Raw genomic sequence first — 16,606 nt, 5'->3', positions numbered from 1 at the left:
GGGGTTGGGATGCTCAGGTAGACGTCACACACAGAGGATGAGGGGCAGACCTGCAGGTGACAAGCTCCCCGCTAATTAGCAACAACTGGGATGAAAGATGGGAGAGAGGGGAGGAGACAGGACAGGGGGCTGTCATCACCAAGAAAATCACTTGCAATGGACTTCTGGGCCAACAGACCTAGCAGAAGGCTGAACTGGAGGCTCTGGGCAGAGGTGAAGAAATAGATTCCTCACAGCTGAGAGGGGCTGCTGCGCCCCAAAGCGGGGCTTTGTTTCAGCATTCTTTGGGTTCTCCCCAGCCCAGAACGAGCAAGCGTGTGGTCCTGGGAGAGTGCCCCTTACCGCCCAGCATTCTGCAATCAGAGTGACGCGGCAGGTGAAGCCAGGCAGCCCAGGATGCCGGCAGTCCGCTGTCTGCACATGGCATCATCTCACAGACTCTGGCTCCAGACTCAGTGCGGCCACGCCAGCTGCTTGCCCTCACAAAGCCCTGGAACCTCCCAAAGCTCCTTCCCTCCCCTACAGAAGGGGCTAAGAAGCCCTCCTTTTCCTTTTTACAGAAGGGACCTGGTGAAAGAGTTTCGGTAAAGTATCTCACAAGGCTGGTTTCTGAGAGCTCCCTAAGTGGCCAGGATTATCAGTACATTCTTAATATCCTCAGTTTGTTTCTTTCAAATGTATTAATTTTTGCCTTAGTTTAGGATTGACACCAGTGACTCCATCTTAACTCCCATATCCCCCCCTTGACATCTTTTTTCTTGAAAACACTGTTGATCACTCATGTTTTTAATTCAAAGAATAGTGTGTTTTCATCATTACAACATGATGTTTTGAAGTATATATACATCATGGAATGGTCCAATCTAGCTAAGTCTGTGTATTATGCATGCTGTGGGGTGAGAGGGGGTACCCTCCCTTTTCTAAGCATTTTACAGAATATGCCATGCCATCATGAGCTATGGCCACCTTGCCACAGAGTGGATCTCTTGAACCAATTCCTCTTACCTCGCTGTGATTTTGTAGCTTTTATCCATCGGCTTTCAAGCTTCCACCCCTAATCTTCAGCTCTTGGCACAAATGCCACCGTCCTCATGCAGGTTAGGAGCAGGACAGTTAAACCTGACCTGGGGTGCTTCTCCAGGCCTCAGTGCCCTGCTGTGTAACAAGGCAACGCTGAAAACACTACCTCCCTCCAGGAGCTGTGTGCAGGCAATGAAGTGACAGGTGGGGAAGCCTGCACACAGTGAGTACTCAATAAATGTTCTCTCTAATTTTCCCCCTGGCCTCATCGCTCTAAATTAGGTCTCCACAATTCTCAGGGCCCCGTACTTGTCCTTGGGAACACTTACCATAATGTGTAATTATATACTTATTTGTGCTAATATTGGCCCCTCCACCCAAGCTGAAATTCCGAGAGGGATGAACCAAATGTCTCTCTTGATTGGGGCTGTAGTCTCAGCACCTGCGACAGTGCCTGCAAATAGTAGGTGTTTAATAAGTACCTGCTGGATGAATAAATGCATGGGAACATGAATAGAAGAGCGGCACCGGCACAAATGATAGCCAGGGTCTCCCTTCCAGCTCTGAGAGTCTCTGCCTATTCTTTGCTTTTTGACAGCTTTGGAATAAAAGTTTAAAATGAACCCTAGAGAAGCGATTTTGCCAATCCCTGGGGGCAGACCCAGGATGGTTGCTGCTGACAGGTTTCTGCACACTCAAGTTGTGTGGAGATTTCCTCCGATGTTTTCAACCTGAGAAAGGAGTCTGCCTTCCAGGTGGGGCACATCCTCCCTTCCCTACGGGCTGCCCACACACACGGCACTAAACCACGACGTGCTGCCGTGGGCAGAAGGGCAAACCCTGTTTCAGCAGTGGACAGCCAGTCCTCAGCTAAGAGGCTGGAACACACAGTGCAGCCGGTGACCGCAGCAAGCCAGGTGCTCACCCTTCGCACCACGCACAGATGCACCCAACAAAGGGGGCTCTGAGGCTGGCTCTGCAGTTTCCAATCTCACCCCACCACAGAGAGGGCTTGCGTTTCATGCAGATTCCTGGGCCAAGCCAGATCTGCAGACGGAGCCTGGGAAGAACCATTTCACCAAAGCTCCCTGGACATCCTGATGCATACCAAAGTCTAAATGCTACTATGCTATTGAGAAGAAAGTTGACCGGCTGCCTTCCTGTTTTTTGGGTGTGTGGAACCCATTAAAGACCTGCACACTTCTTACCTAACTCTGGAAACAGAAGCTGGGCCAGCCTCCCAACACCTGCCTTGCAGGAGTGCTTCTTACAGACAACTGGCTTGCAGACCCAGAGGGAATCATCTGGGGAACTTTAAAATACACTGATGCCCAGGTCCTCCCTCCACCCCCTCGCCAAAGATTCTAACCTAACTGGGATGAGGTGACCTTTAGGTTTGGATTTTCAGATGCTGTTTCTAATAGGCAAGGAACTTTGAGAACTACTGGTGGAACTCTAATTACTACCCTTGCCACACACCTCCAGCCACCACGAACACCCGGGAACAGCCTGAGCTGCCATGGCTTGGAAAGAAGGGGATGCTGAGGTCCACACTGCCAGCTAGGGATTTCTGGAGCCCTGCATCTGACCAGAGGATCCAGCTTAAGACACACCCACCCCCAAATCATTATTTCCTAGAAATTACAGGCAACATGCTGAGCCAATATCCTCAGTAGATAGGAAATAGCAGCACACGGTTCTGGGAGTTCCAAATTCCTCTTGACTGAAGTCTTCTCCCAGCTCCACCATTTATCAGCTCTGCAACTCTGCAAGTTAGTTAACCACCCCCCACTCCCACCAAGTCCCATTGTCCTCACCTGTAAAATGGGAATTGTGTGATCCTCTCAACTTTACGCCCAAAACACTCCATGCAGCTGCTGGAGTAGAGGAAAAGCTCAATCTTAGCCAATGGGAAAATATCAAAAGGCTCTTTTTGTTGCTGACAGATACCTCATTCTTTTCTCTCTTTCCTTTAAAGGAGATTAGACCACAGGTGGATGTTCTGCCAACCTGGACACCTTCAACTGCTTGCCAGGCTTTGCCAAGTCTTTGAACTTGAACTTGCTACTACTACTCTGAGCATCAGTCTCCTCATCTCCAAAGTGAGACTATAAACATCCCTACCCCTATGTTTACACACAGATCCAAAGAGCAGACATGGGCAGAGCTGAGCACAAGGCCTGGCACAGTCACTCTACAAACCAGAGTTGCAGAGCAAAGTGGAGAGCGAGTGCTTGCTCCCTCGAGTTGAAGTGCACCAGAGAGCTCTCTCCATACACCCTGGTGCCCAAGGGCTAGAATAGAGGCTCCCGGGAGGCTCCTGGGGAGTTGGAAATTCCAAATTTGAAGCCAGGAGAAGAGGTGATACTGAAGAATGCTGACTCCAGCTCGGGGCCCCTCTCACCCGCTCCCCATCCGCCTCACTCCATTTAGCTCTGGCAATCCAATTCCCTTTCCTCCACCCGGAAATCGATGTTTAATTAACACATTATTGGAAAAATAAACACAGTCTTCAATGGGACTGCAATGAAGCTAATGCAGCTCAGCTTGGGGGCCGCAGACCTCCCCTCAGTCAGAGAAATGCTCTCTTCGTCCCTGCCTCTCAGTGCAGAGAAAACCCCCTCCTCCTCTCTGGAGCCCTCCAGCCTGGGAGATCCCAACTTCCTGCCTCTGCTCTATCTACCTCCCTATCTCTCTCTGTGTCCCCAGGCACAGGGCTCCCAGCTGTCTCACTGTTTCTTCTGCAACACAGGAGGCTGGGGATGGATTTGCTGTCAGACACGTATGAAAGAGGCCACTCCTGTACACCCCAGTGGTGAGGCTGGGGGGTGGTCCCAGCTCCTCCTGTCCAGGCCACAACCAACACTCACTCAACTCACCTGTCAGCAGCTGGCTTGCCCCGGCTAGACAGGCATAGGGGCAGGAGCCTGGGGATGGCCGATCAGGAAGCTGACCCCCCCCCCCCCGAAGCCCCATCCAGCCCTTGGGAGCTGATCCACAGACTTTCCTCTAGAATGTTCCTCCTTCTGGCCCCTGGCATAGATGCAGTGCTCCTGTTTCCTCCTCTCCATGGCTCAAGGAGGAGGGCAGTGCAAGGGCTCTGGGTTAAGACCCCCTCTTGGCCCCAAGGTCTACTGCTTCTCATGGGTAACCAGCATGCTCTTCAACCCCTGTCTGGCCACTGGCTTCCTTTCAAGACAAAGGAGGACCATACTCATCAGAATGGAGCAGAGCTAACAGCAGGTGCTGGACGATGGTCCCTCCCCGGGACTTCACGGCAAGGGTCAGGCCCTGTGGCCAGGATCACATGCATTGTGGGCCCATCAAAGCCCAAGGCCTCAGATCAAAGCAATGATACACAGGTATCAGGTTCTCAACTTTCTACCTACCCACCTCCATCCAAACCAGCTAAATCTCTCCTCAGAGAAGGCATCTGAAGGAAGTAGGCAAAAACAGAGTTTACAAGGTGCCACCAAAAAGATACGCAGCAGCATCGCATCTGGGCCCCCATCTCTAAGCCTGCAATGCCTCTGCCTGGCAAAGCATTTTTAGCAAAGTCCCAGAGTTGTGAATCTGACAGCCCAGCCAATTGGGCCAGCTCACAGAGCTAGGGGACCAGAGGAGAAGCCCACGGGAGTGAGGCAGAATGGTTAAGAGCCAGGCCCATTGGCTGATCATGACCTGACCTGACCGATTCTTCCCTAAGTGACCATGGCCATGTTATTGAGCCTCTTCAGGCTTCAGTTTGCTCACCGGTAAGGCAGAGGTGATCAGGGTGCTATAGAGTTGTTGGAGGATTAAGTGAAATAATTCATGTCAAGTGCTTAGCACAGTGTATGGCACATAAGTAGTTAGGACTCAAGTACCGACTAGTAGTAGTTACAGTCAGAGCAGTTAGGAGAGCAGTCACTCTGGTAGTAGGAACAGTGAGAAAATGCAGGTCTTAGCCCTTCATAAATTAGGATCAAGGAAAAGAGGAGCTCAGGACAGGCTCTACTCTCAGCTACCTTCTTGCCCTAAAATTGAATCTTCCTCTCTCTAGCAGGCCCCCTTCCTCTGTCTATCCCATTAAGAGAAAGTGGGTGATGTCACCTCAAAAAAGGATGACCATATATTTTATCATCCAAACCAGGACACTTTTGAGAGTTAATCATTAGACAAGGACAAAGTCCTAAACAAGGACTGTCTACAAACCAGGGCATCCAGTTATGCCATGTCAAGGTCACACAGAAATGGCTTCCACCCTGCTTCAAGGTCCTTGCAAAAACATCACATCCGCATTTGGCCCAAGTGTCTAATCCATCCCCCATTCAAGGTCAAGGCCAGCCTTGGCGTGGAACAGAGACTGGCAGGCCTTCACTCACATTTCATGGCACCCTGCTCCCCAGCCAGCCTCTTGAAACAGAAATGAAACACACTGGGGCAGTGTCTATGCCCACACCTCTCTACTTGAAAAACAAGAACTGAGCCAGCCCAGGAGAGGGGCACATGCCCCCATGCCATCAGTATCCAGACATCAACTGCCTGGATCTCCAAATGGAGTCCCTACTGCACCTGGGAGCACCCTCAATCTGCAGGGATACCCAGAAATGAGAGCTCTGAGCACCCCCAGGATCTCTTCCCTCCAGCATATCAGACCTTGGCTGGCACTCAATGACTCCAGTGACCTGCAGCATAGTGCCTTCTAACTTTAAAGCCCTGAGATGTCTTCCTCCAGACCCCGACTAGCTCAGCGGCAGTCAAGCGCACCCTCCTTAGGGTCAGAACTACCACCCCACCCTCACCCCCCCAAGACCTCGCTCTTCTCTGAGGACAAAGAGAATAAGAGGGGCCTCACGCAGCCACCACAAGGGGCGCCCACAACACCCTTTGAGTACCTGGGTCCCTACCACCCATGTGGGAGGCCCAGATTGAGTTTCAGGCTCTTGGCTTTGACCTGGCCTGGGCTGCTGCAGTCATTTGGGAAGAGAATCAACAGAGAAAGCATGTGTTTCTCTCTCTCTCTCTCTCTCTCCCTCTTTCCCTCCCTCCCTCCCTCCCTTTCTTTTTCAAATAAATAAAAAGTAAATAAAAATTTTTACAAACAGTAAAAATAGATTTTAAAAATGTATTACTAACTTGGAATAAGTAAACATCTCAGAATGGCAGCCATACTGGGGAAGGTGTTATGGTGAGGTCAGTCAAGCTGCTGCTTGGGACATCCACATCCAACATCTGTGGCTGGGTTCAAGTCCCAGCTGCTCCACTTCTGATCCAGCTTCCTGCTATTGCATCCTGGGAGGCATCAGATGGTGGCTCAATTACTTGGACTCCTGCAACCCATGTGGAAGATGGACTTCCTGCCACCTAGCTTAAGCCTGGCCCAGTGCTGGCTGTTGAAGGTGTTTAGGAAGTAAACCAGCAGCTAGAAGATTTTCTCTCTCTCTCTCTCTCTTCAAACAGATAAAAAAATAGATAAAAATAAATAAACATTTTTTTTTTTTTGCCAAAGGCAATGGTAGCCAGATCAACTGCCACCACTGTGGTTACTATTTCAGGGATGATGATGATGACTAACATTGGGATTGTGGAGGAAGCAGAGCCACTGTGAGCCGGTGATAAAGAAGAGCATCGTGCTGCCTGCACAAATGTCCCCACTCTGCAACTCCCCCAGCAGCTCTGGAGGTCTCCAGCTAAGCCAGAGGCCAAGTTCACCTCTCCCAGGAGACAGGCCTAAAGGTGCGAGAAAGCTCCAACATCAAGGGCTTCTGGTTCATTCCTCCAATCAACAAATATTTGTTGAGCACCAGTTACTCTGTGGCAGGAGATGTTCTAGGCACTGAGAACACTGCAATGAACAAAAACCACGTCCCTGACCTCATGGAACCTGTGCCCCAGAGTGGGAGACAGGCCAGATCCCTCTGAAATGCTTCAGCATAAAGCACAACATCAAACAGTGATTAACCAATTACTAGTGAAGGTGAAGTAGCCAGGGGACTGGGCTGAGGGGACTATATGATCAGGAAAGGGCTCCCTGGGGGCTGTCATTTGGGCAGTGGCCATCTACAGCCCTGCCCCAAGCCCAGCATGGCCACTTGCAGCTGGCCCAGCCACAGTAGCCACGTGTGCCTCTTCTGCAGAGCAGCCAGCAGCGGCCCTCAAGGGTCAGAGAAGCGGTAGGACCGTTCCTCCCCAGAAGGTGCGTGCTCGGGAGACACGGGGCCTGACCACAGCATGGACAGACGCACCCAGCCAGGATGTTTCTAGGCGAGCCTCAAGAGGGGTGCTTCTCCCCTTGCAAGTCTCCCATCTACACTACAGGGGTCACGTGAGGGGTTCAGTGCCGGGGGGATCCCAGGAGCCATCTCCCCCCTGCCTTTGGCACAATCATTTGCCCCTGGGGCATCCTGCCCCTTTCCCTGGCAATGACGTAACCCCCTCTCCCCAACTCTTCAAGGTCAGCACCAGGAAGGAAAAGGGATCCAGGGAAGGGAGGACAATCAACCATTTTGCTCTGAGGATTTTTTTTTCTTTTAGGCAAAATATTTTCCAATGTCACTTATAATTGCTAATAAAGAGGGACACACCTTTAGCTGAAGGAGAAGGGAAAATGGCGTCTGGCAGTGCAGGCAGCCAGAGCCCAGGAGCACGCAGGGGCTTGGGCTGCTGTCAGAGCCGAGGTGGACTTCAGCCCCTCTGGGCTGCGGGCTGCGGGCTGCGGGCTGCGAGCGGCAGCCTGCAACAAGGCCAAGCCGCCCCAGAGGTGGCTGCAGCCGGGAGGGCAGGGCCGTCCTCCGGAGTGCAGCCCGGGGCTCCGGAGAGGTGGTGGGGGAAACCCTCAATTTCGCCCACCTTGTCGCTCTCCCTCTTTGGTCTACATCCGCCCACCCGTCATCCATGAGCACACCCGCCCACGGGCTTGCTTGGTGGACGAGGGGATCTCATTGGAGGCTTCCTGCGGGAGCCAGGGAGCGGTTACTCCCCTCCACCCTCCCCTCACTACCTTGAAGACTCTATTTCCCTCCCTCCCCCACTGAACAGCCCCTGCCTCTTGCCTACCCCCCCACCGACCCCACACCCCAGGGAGGGAAAGTAAGTTCCCCCGCCCCCCCACCAGCCCACCTCTCCAAAGCCACCTGCCTGTACAAATCCAACACCCACGTAGCCCCTCGGCGCAACACGGCATGCAGTCTCCTGCCTGAACCACACACGGAGCTTGACAATCCCATGTTGTCCAATTGGAGGCATGCTGATGTCTGACAAAACACAAACACCCCTCCAGCCCCCTCCCAAAAGGCAACACAAAGGCCACCAAGAGTGTCAAGCCCCAGCATCGGGCATGGAGCAGAGAGCTGGCTAGGACAAAGACATCGCTCCATCACCCCAGCAGACCATGGCAACTCTGGGATATTCTGCAGTGCCCTCTGGTTTGACACAGCCCCTGATGGGAGCCGTGTGTGTTGGTGTGTGTGTGTGTGTGTGTGTGTGACAGAGTATCCACGTGCATGGAGGGAGGGGGCTCTGAACACCGTCCAGGCACCACATCTCCCCAGAGCTCAGCAGTCCAGGCTCTGCCTCCCCCGTAACCTTCCCCTGATCTGCGGCAAACATATATTTCATGGATGGTTAAATTGGATCATTATCACCGGGTGCTTATTTGGCCAAAAAAAAAAAAAAAAAAAAGTCATTAATGTCATCTACCCCCATTCCCATCCCCTCCTATGAAGTCCCCTCCCCCAAAGACTATCCAACATGCTAATCCCATGAACTGCGACACGCCACAGCTTTCGGGAGAGAATAATGGCGAAAAGAAAGAAGAGAGCGTTGTGGGGAGAAGAGGAGGTTATCACATCACTGCATTCCCCGTATGAAGATGGGGAAAGGCGCCATGGTGGAGGTAGAGGTAGAGAAAGGAGCTCCAGGGGACGAAACCAAACGAAATCAAGCCCTTGGTCGCCTGTGTGTGTGTGTGTGTGCAAGAGTGTGTGCCAGTGCGTGTGTGGATGTGCCGACTTCGCCCTCCTATCAGAAGGCTGCATCCGTGTGGCATGGAGGAAAGGGCATCGCACCACTGTGGTGTTGCAAAAAAAGGGGGAAAAAAAAGAGCCGCAGAGCCGTCAGAATCAGAATTTTCTCATGGAGACAGAAAGGGCTGGAGGAAAGGGGGAGGGGGTGCCTGGGGTAGGGACAGCGGCGTGTGGAAATAAAACGCAAGATCATGGCAGGATTGAGAGAGGATGAAGGGGGAATTGGTGGTGGGGTAGAAAGAACTGCATGCACACGGAGACAGAGACACACACAATACCCAAATGCCAACCCCACCGCTCCACTGTTCCTCCAAGACCGACACCGTCCCCCATCTCTCTGCTGCCTCTCCGTGCCCCCAAAGCCAGTGCCGCTGGAATTCTGTATCTCAGTTTTGCAGCAGTGGGCTAATTACAACCAAGCCCCCTCACCAAATTAACCCCTCCCCTCTCCCTCTCTCTCTCTCTCTTTTTTCCCTCTAAAAGGCCAATTGAAGAATAATGTGTTTTTAGAGATAATGGATTTTTTTTTTCAAGGAGCGAGAGAAAGAGGGATGCAGGACAGAAATCCTGCAAACCAGTGACTTCCGACCTCACCTCCATCCCCCTCACGTCCCCATTTGCTGTAGCATCTCATCTACCATTCTCCAACCATCCCTTGTCCCCTACCACCCAAAAGAAAAGACCTTCCTACCATGCATATCGACAAACATACCAACCGCCACCCAATCTCAGTAGCCGATCTCAAAACCCCAAGCATCAATCCACCTCGATACATCCTTTCCCTTATATAAGCAGCAAATCATCAACATAGTCCGTAGAAACGCAGCATTAAAAAGAAATCAACAAAAACGGAGGCCAGATCCCCATCAAACCCCCAGTCATCAATAACAGGGAGCTACCAGGGAAGCAAAGATGCAGTTGTCTCTCAAAATCTAGAATCCCTTTGATTTCTGGCCCCACTTATTAAGAGATATTTTTCTTTTCGTAATTATTATTTCACCAGGAGGGGCCGGAAAGCTCCAGAAAAGGGTATTCGCACAGTCCAGTTGTTTTAGAAAAATTAACCCAGCCCTGTTGCTCACTTTAATAGCGAACTTCCAGCGTCCAGCCTTTTTCCCTTCTTCCAGAAGGAAGACTGGCTCGCAGGATGAGCCCTGGGCTGCAGAAATGGGCCAAGAGCCCTCACTCCACTCCCCAACAACAAAAACACCAAACAATAGGAATATCTCTGCACGACCAGCACCCGTCTGAAATATCGTTTGCCCCAATACGACTTCGGCAGATTAAGCACGAAGATTAAAAAAAAAAAAATACCAGCTTCATCTCTGCTCTCCCCGCCACATCCTGACGACACGTACCCAGTAGCCCCTAGGTAAACTTGCCCATCGTAACCAGTGGGACCATTTTAACTCGCAAGGCAATGCAGGAGCCCTTGCATGATGACGGGAGGCTCTCCCACCACGGGCAGATTGAGAAAGGGCCAGTTCTCCGGGCTTCCCAGACTCACCTCCAGCTGCCCCCAGATAGACTATCCCGGGTACCAAGTCCCCCGGCGCGCTGGGAGTTCAAATTTCCATTAGAACCTTCACCACAAAGACAAATGGTCATCTGACCCCCGAAACTACATTGTCCTCCAGGTGTGACAAGGGTTGCCCCTCTCCCCCCCAGAACCATCCACAGGACTCAAGGCAGAGAAAGGATTCAGAACGCTGGGGTGACTTGTGGTGTAAAAAAGAAAAAGTATCTCCCCAAAGCGGGAACAGCCGGAGGAAGCGGGGTGAAGCCAGCCCTGTTCTCATCGGCTCTCTTCTGGGGTCTGACTGTGACTGGCTCTATCCTAGGCTACTTCCCAATGATCTCTGACCTTTGCATTTCAAAGAAGCAAATTTCATAAAGATCGGGAAGAGAAATCCTTCTTTACCTAAACCCTAATTAGTGATGTACAAAAATATAATTTTCTCATCGCATGATGACATTTCTAAATGCACATAAAAAAAAAGGCAGGCATTTCATGGAGGGAAGGAGGGAGAAATGTATCTTTTTAAACAAATAATCACAGGTCAAGTCACCTGCAAAGCAGCCGAGCACATAGGTTGGTATTACATCACTGGCCTAGGGAGGCATGGGGGTTGGGGGACAGATATTTTTTTCCTTGTCATCAGGATGATGCTTCTAAAGCAGTTAAGTTTTGTGGTTTAAAAAAGAGAGAGGGAAAGAGCCGAAACTCTGGGTACAATACAATGTCTCGAAAAAACAATGCATCGAACCAGGTTTTAAGGTCACTGAGAGCTTGCAAAACCCACAGAGCTTGCACAGAGTGGAAGTTTTCAGGCAAGCCTGCTACTAAATCATTAATATAAACAAATGGAAGGCCGGGGAGGAAGGTTCACTTGTAACGGATCCAAACGGGAGCGCACACGCGCGCACACACACACACACACACACACACTCCCTTCTCACCTTCCCCAAGTGTGCCCACCTTCACAGGCACGGTGCCGGAGTCCAGTCGGAACACACATACTCAAGAGCCACCTCCTCACACCCCCTCAAGAAGAAAAATCAAACAGATACACAGACACACACTCACTCTCACACTCACTCTCACACACCTCAGTTCCTCAACAGCTAGGGAAATCCTTGGCTCGGTTCAATTTTGTTTCCTTGGGATCTTCAGAGTGTCCCTCTTTTCTTATTTTAACCAACCCCTTCCCCAGAAAGGGGCGGGGGGTGGGAGGGCGGTACAGGGGAAAGTAGCTACAGAATGTCAAAAAGTACCTGTACACCATGAAGTAATGGGCACTCATGGCTTCAGACTAGCCAGCCAGGCAAATAGGAGAAAGACTCCATGAAAAGCAGAAGAAAAATCTAAAACATTCTCTGACTTTTCCAACATCTGGAGCGAAAGGATCCAACTTCCAGGAGAAACTGGAGGAAAAGAAAGGCAGCAGAAAAGCCGTTCCGTGGTCAGCCCAGGCTCTTGGATCCAGCATTTAAAGAAAAAAAAAATCTAGGTTGGTCGCTCCCAACTGAAAACTTCTATCCTCTCAGGAGCAATCTCTTCCAGTAACGGCCAGGACCTTGACTTGTCTCAAATCCTGCCAGCCTTCCTTGCCCCCAGATCTTACCTTTCCAGCTGCACAGAAGACTTGGGATCTGTCTGTCTGTCTGTCTGATGCTTAACCAACTGAGTTTGCTGGGTATGTTTCCTCTTTGGGAAGATTCAAATTCCAGAATCTTTCTCGCTCGTTTTCTTTTTCTCTTTCTGGGAGGGAGTGGCAGGGAGGAAGGGAGGGGACGTTGGAGGTGCGAGAAGCAGATCCGTGGTGGCTGGAGATGCCGCGGCTGGGTTGCGAGAGGGGAGGACACGCCGCCGCCTCTCGCTCTCGCTCTCAGCGAGTCGCACGCAAGAGATGTGTAGGGCTGAGCTGGGAGCCTGAGACTGCCGAGGAGCCCAGGAATTTCACGCACTCCAGAGCCAGCCCCGCCCTCTCCCACACAGACCCCGGCATTTAAAGAGACAGCCAGGCTGCCTGGCTCAGGGCTTCATCTGCTCCCTGGCTGTTTTGCAAACAGCTGAAAAGATGCAATCCACGAGGGGCACTTTGCGGCACGGGACCCCCAGGACTGAGAGGTAGTGCTCAGAGCTCAGTTCTCACCTCACCACAGCCTGAGAGCAGGAGTTCTCTAGAAATGGAGCGGGAACTCAAAACACACACAAAATCCTTATTTGCAGCTTCAACAGATAAAATCATGACACCAAGGCTGAAGATGTGTGTGTCTCACTGCAGCCAGGGGGAGTGAGGAGGACTCTAACCTATAAGCGTGCCTCAGTTTCCCTGACTAGTCCCTCCTCCTTGCAAAATCAGGGCAATCCCTGAGCACCAGACAGAACTCAGGGCTGTATCTAGGACACAAATCCATTCCTCCACCAAGCACTTTGAATGCCTGCTTAGGCTGAGACATGGTGCAAGGGCCTAGGGACAGAAACGAAAGTGACAAAGGGGACTTCTCCTCCAAAGGGCACTAGCGTTTATCACAGATGCATGTACTGGCAAGCCTACCCTAGGGGGCTGCAAGCTAAGAGAGGCAGGAACGGGAGGGATGGGTTTTCGGTAGGTCAGGCTGATGGCTCCCTTTTGCGCCCTGCACCCTGAGTTCAGGGTCCAGGCACTTCCACTGCTGCATTCCAAATCCTTGATAATCCATCATCAGCCTCGATGAACCGGCGGAACAAGGGAGACAGTCGGGGGCACCAAACACAAAGGTTTGGCTCTCATGATGGGAAAGCAGCCCAATCCCCTTTCTCTCTCACCGCCCCTTTCTAAGGCCCACACAGTTGTTCTAGTGATGCTCTTCCCTGGTCATTCTCCCAGCTGTTGCCCCAAACTCTGTTAGCAGCAGGTGTATCAGGTGCCATGCTCACAGGAAAGCAGGAGAGTCCATCAAGGTCCCTCACCCCAGGGAGGCTACCACCCACTAGAGGAAGACACAGACACCGCAAGGGAACATCACAGTCAGGAGAGCACTGGGAAGCAAGCTCCGTGGGACTGTCCTAAGCAAGTGACACATTTGGGTTTGGAACTGGGGCATAGCAGTGCAAGCCTGGGGGACCAGTGGCATCTCTACTGGGCCTGGAAGACACACACCGTTCCATCACCACTTGTCTGTTTTTCAGTTGGTTTCACCTTTCAGGTGGTAATCTCATTTTTTATGTTTCTTTGAGTCCCCAATCTTCAGGACTTCCAGAGTTTCCAGTACACAATAGGAACACAAACACACACGCCTGCATGGATTTGTTCCATATATGACATCACCTGTTTAAACCACCTCTGCCCTGGCTCCCAGGCCTATATCCTTCTTACCCGCACCTTACATGCACCTTCGTGGTTCTCAGGATGTGGAACAGAAGTTCACAGTGAGAACAGCCAGGGCATCTGCAGCCTCACCTTTGAGAGTAACTGGAAAACACCTAAGGGACCTGTTAGCCCAAGGGAGAGCCTGAGGCCTCGGGCCCGGCAGATCTCAGCTCATAGAGCTCCTCCGGAAAACCCCAGCCTCCTTCGAACGTCCCAGTGGGAAGCACATCGCATGTCTACAGACAGCCCAGAATACACCTGCTTCCGGTCCCAATTTGGCCACCCGAGTTCCATCTAACTTGCATTACTTTCTTTACCGCCTCCAAGGCTCAGCATAACCACCTAGGATACAGCTCTAACCTTTGTCCTTATTTCACAGAATGCTTGTGACAATGAAATGATTCTGACGAGACCAGACACCTGCCCCACAGAAACACTTCACGAGTGTTCGCTGCCTCAGCCCAAAGGTTTGCAATTGTCCCTGCGTGGGATGATTAACTTAGTTCTGCCATCTACGGTTATGTTTCTTTATTTCAACTGTGTTGCACTTTCCATATTTTAGCTGAATAAGTTATCCCTATACTTTTATCATTCACTTGTTTTAGCTCCATCCCTTTCTAACCCACTCCACCTTGTGTGTTTTGAACATACTTGCTATTATCATTTTCTTCCATTTAGTAGTTTCTTGGGCTTGTTAAGCATTACTTGTACTTCAGTCACATTGGTATACCCTTTTTTTTTTTTTTGGACAGGCAGAGTGGACAGTGAAAGAGAGAGAGAGAGAGAGAGAGAGAGAGAGAGAGAGAAAGGTTTTCTTTTTGCCATTGGTTCACCCTCCAATGGCGGCCGTGGCCGGTGTGCTGCAGCTGGAGCATCGCGTTGATCTGAAGCCAGGAGCCAGGTGCTTCTCCTGGTCTCCCATGGGGTGCAGGGCCCAAGCACTTGGGCCATCCTCCACTGCACTCCCGGGCCACAGCAGAGAGCTGGCCTGGAAGAGGGGCAACCGGGACAGAATCCAGCGCCCCGACTGGGACTAGAACCCAGTGTGCCGGCGCCGCAAGGTGGAGGATTAGCCTAGTGAGCCGCGGCGCCAGTGGTATACCCTTTTAGCTTGCTTTTTATTATGAAATTCCTGGGTTCAATCGTTCCCAATCCCTCATATCATTTGGGCAAACTCTGCTCAATCTAGTGATCCAGAATTCCTCCGAGTCACTCCCAATTTATGAGGATAGATACATACAAAATATCAGAGAAAGACAATATCAAAGAGAGGAAGATGGGTCTCCTTGCAGACACAGAATACAAACATAAGCAAAAAGCAATATCGCGTGTGTGCCCAAACGATCGGTGCCACGTCAGCCATGCTACGGGTCCTTTGTAAAGCAGGACTCAGGGGGGAACAACGGAGGCCCTCAGAGACACCAGGCCTTCTCTGCTCTCAACCCACCCTGGGCTGAAGAGCGTCACGAGCAGAAGTTATCAATGAGAAGCTTCCCCTGTGCTTCTATCTTCCTGCCCTCTGCCACGCAGCCGACATTTTCACTCAAATTCACATGGAGAGCAAAACAGGCTGGACAACTTTCCTCATACATGGCCAGTCAGTGCTTGCGGCATGTAGCATATTATCAAAATATGTATATTGCCGGCGCCACAGCTCAATAGGCTAATCCTCCGCCTTGCAGCCCCAGCACACCGGGTTCTAGTCCCGGTCGGGGCGCCGGATTCTGTCCCGGTTGCCCCTCTTCCAGGCCAGCTCTCTGCTGTGGCCCGGGAGTGCAGTGGAGGATGGCCCAAGTGCTTGGGCCCTGCACCCCATGGGAGACCAGGAGAAGCACCTGGCTCCTGGCTTCAGACCAGCACGATGCGCCGGCCACAGCGGCCATTGGAGGGTGAACCAATGGCAAAGGAAGACCTTTCTCTCTGTCTCTCTCTCTCACTGTCCACTCTGCCTGTCAAAAATTAAAAAAAACTGCATATTATTACCAACCCAAAGAACAAGTTGTCTATGCCTTTTCTGGTTAAAAGTTGTAGCCATGATGGTGATGATGGTGATGATGATAATTATACTAACCACAACTACCACAAGTCTCTAATAGCCCTCTACTGAGCAGCATTGGCATTCAGATCCTAAGGGTCTGGGAGCTGACACCATGGTGCAACTGGTTAAGGCACTGCCTATAATGTTGACATCTCATATCAGAATTTCGAGTCCTGGTTGCTCTGCCTCCCATCCAGCTCCCTGCTAATGCACCTGGGAAAGCAGCAGAAGATGGTGCAAGTACTTGGGCACCTGCCACCCAATGGGAGACCCAGATGGAGTTCCAGGCTCCTGGCATTGGCCTGGTTCCGTCCCTGCTTTTGTGGCCATTTGGATCAACCAGCAGATGGATGATTTCTTTCTCTCTGTTTCTCCCCTCCTTCTGTCACTCTGTCTTTCAAATAAATTAAATAATTTTCAAAAAATCCTAAGGTTCTACAAACAGGACATATGACTTAAAATCCCAGCTCGACCATTTGTTGGCCATAAGACCTTGGCCAAGTTACCAGCCTTTTATCTGTTTTCTCATCTGTAAAATGGGAATGATAATGGTACTGCCCTCAAAGATCTCCTGTGAGAATCCTATCAAAAGCATCTATGCAAGTAAATGACGGGTGGGAAGTCCGTAGAATGAGCAGAGGTAAATGTGAAGTATTTATTATGTAAGATACTCTGGCAGCAACCAA

The 16,606-nt window shown here is 51.2% G+C and overlaps 1 protein-coding gene across 38 annotated transcripts in view; it reads right to left on the bottom strand.

Annotated features, from left to right (window-relative positions):
• NRXN3 (neurexin 3) overlaps positions 1 to 12,464 on the bottom strand; it is a 1,793,247-nt gene extending 1,780,783 nt beyond the window's left edge. For 37 of the 38 annotated variants that reach the window (XM_089322450.1, XM_070065303.2, XM_089322455.1 and 34 more), the window contains exon 1: positions 12,152 to 12,464. The gene's annotated coding sequence lies outside the window, so the exon portion shown is untranslated. Of the gene's footprint in view, positions 1 to 10,533; positions 10,701 to 12,151 lie in introns of those variants that run through there. The other variant, XM_089322451.1, reaches the window with a different exon arrangement.
• Between the last annotated feature and the right edge of the window lie 4,142 nt (positions 12,465 to 16,606).

Source organism: Oryctolagus cuniculus, chromosome 20, assembly GCF_051225735.1.
Source record: "Oryctolagus cuniculus isolate XC-2025 breed Fujian yellow rabbit chromosome 20, ASM5122573v1, whole genome shotgun sequence".
In the NCBI taxonomy this organism is placed as follows: Eukaryota; Metazoa; Chordata; class Mammalia; order Lagomorpha; family Leporidae; genus Oryctolagus; species Oryctolagus cuniculus.
Note: the sequence above shows the minus strand (reverse complement) of the source record. Positions and strands in the feature narration are given on the sequence as shown.